This window comes from Suricata suricatta, chromosome 2 (assembly GCF_006229205.1).
Source record: "Suricata suricatta isolate VVHF042 chromosome 2, meerkat_22Aug2017_6uvM2_HiC, whole genome shotgun sequence".
In the NCBI taxonomy this organism is placed as follows: Eukaryota; Metazoa; Chordata; class Mammalia; order Carnivora; family Herpestidae; genus Suricata; species Suricata suricatta.
Genome location: NC_043701.1, coordinates 1,806,307 through 1,808,465, shown reverse-complemented (window position 1 = coordinate 1,808,465; position 2,159 = coordinate 1,806,307). Strand labels below are relative to the sequence as shown.

The 2,159-nt window shown below is 47.3% G+C and overlaps 1 long non-coding RNA gene across 1 annotated transcript; it reads right to left on the bottom strand.

Moving 5' to 3' along the window:
* Window positions 1-263: 263 nt before the first annotated feature.
* Window positions 264-1,927, bottom strand: LOC115304477. The gene is made up of 2 exons (XR_003914456.1): window positions 1,786-1,927; window positions 264-484 (listed from the first exon to the last, which is right to left on the bottom strand). It is a non-coding gene; the product is annotated as an uncharacterized LOC115304477 (long non-coding RNA).
* Between the last annotated feature and the right edge of the window lie 232 nt (window positions 1,928-2,159).

Below are 2,159 nucleotides of genomic sequence, written 5' to 3'. Positions count from 1 at the left end.
CCATGTGCACACATCCCACATGCACACACACCACGCACACACACCCTGTGTACACACACACACTGTACACACACCACAGACCCCCCCACACACACACCCTGTGCACACACCACATGCACACACACACCACACACATATACACACCATGTGCACACATACCACACGCACACACCACACACACACACTCAAGCCCGGTGAACCCCGCCCAGCGGCGGCCCCCGTTGCACAGTGCACAACAAGCACTGCTCGGGGACACAGAGAGATGCACGTGAGAGAATGCACATGTTTTGCTCCTGGAGAGAGAAGTTCAGCTTTGTAATGTGTCCGTTCTCCCCAAATTAATAACGTAATTTCCATCTGAATCTTAATGGGATTATTTTCAAAATGTGAAAATGTCACTTCACAATCGATGAAGCCTCACACGAGTCCCTCTGAGGAAAGCTGTCCCCGCAGACACAGAGACAAACAGACGTGATCATCAGGCCTAGAAGAGGTGGGAGAAATAATTATATACATAAACGGAACAGAGTCCGAAAATAGGTCCCACACATGCGGGACTTAAGTATATAATAAAGGAGGCATCTGACATCACCATAGCAAAGATGATCTAGTAAGAAACGGTTCTTAGAACACCGTATTGCTATTTAGAAAAAATTAGGTCTGACCCACATCTCACGTCTTACAATAAAATACATTCCAGGTGGGCTACCGATGAAAGGGGGAAGTAAGAACACAAACAGAAATAATGAGGTGACTATTCCTATAATCCACGAGTGAAGAATGGCTTTCTAAGACTGACATCAAAGCAGAAACCATAAATATTGGTTAAAATGAAAATGTAAGACATCTTCGTGCCCAAAAAATTACTATTTATTGAATAAAGTGAGAATAGTAATATAATTATATTGAAGGAGAAAGCACGGGTGATATAAAATCATTAAATATTCTTCATAGAAGAAAATAAAAAAAGACAGGGTCCAAAATGCCAGGAATTGCGATCAACTCTGAGGGCAAAGATTTGGGGAAACGGTGTCCCTCCCACTGTTCGTAGAAACAGCAGTTACAAATTTTTTAAAATGAATCAGCAACATACAGAAAAAATTACATGCTTATCTGTATCCGTCTCTCTACTTACTTTCATCCTAAAGGGCTGAAAGTGCCACTATGTATATGGACGTGAAGCCTAGTCATCTCTTGTGTGGCACTTATGCTTCTAGAAGCTTCCCTGGGCCTTATTTTGTGCTGCCGGAGTCAGCAGGCAGTGGTCTCCTAGCTCACGGCAAAGACCAGCGCCAGCATTCCACGGCCGCACACAGATCCAGGGGCACACTGCTCCTCTCACTCACTGTGGGTCAGCTCAGCTCTCGGGCCTCAGTTTCCCCATTTATCAAACAAGGTACTTGGATCTTATCTCTAAGACCTTCCTAGTTCTAAAACTTCCTCACTGGTGTTAGAAATGACAGGTGATATGGTGCAAGGCCTTGAGAGAGCACAAATCTCCCTCTGCCTCTAACCTCGTGCGTGTGTGTGTGTGTGTGTGTGTGTGCGCGTGTGTGTGTGTGAACGTTCATACAGATATCCACATCCTTTGGCTGTCTCTGTACAGAAGCCTGGCCAGCACAGCTCTCTGATCTATTAACCCACTTGACCTTCACAACAATCCTCTGATTCACATGTGACGGATGTGACCATGGGCAGTCGTCACTAGAGAATTCCGGGCCCCCTGTCCCAAACTGCCCCCAATGACAGGAGGGGCAGGGCTCCCCCTTCACGCTGAGCACTCACCATCATGAGCCCCGTGGAGGGTTTGGACTGGGTTACATTCACCAGAAACACCAGAGCCTCTGCTGTGTGACCGCAGTGATAAAAACACCTGGTGACTCAGCAGGGACACTGGCGTCCCTCCCATTCTGATCTCACGCAGGCTGGCCTGTGGCCTGATGAATGAGCTGTGATGTCATAGTGGGTGAGGATGCATGCTCAAGCAGCAGAAAGCATCAGCCAAGGTGAAAGTCGATGCAAGGGGAAGATGTTTCCACGGACGTTTCCACGGGAAAGGAAGAGAATTCAGGGGTCAGGACTTTTCGTAAACGTGTCCCAGCCTAGGGCAACTGTCTCCTTGCTCACGAAGGTTCCGTCTGGGATCATCGAAACTTGGC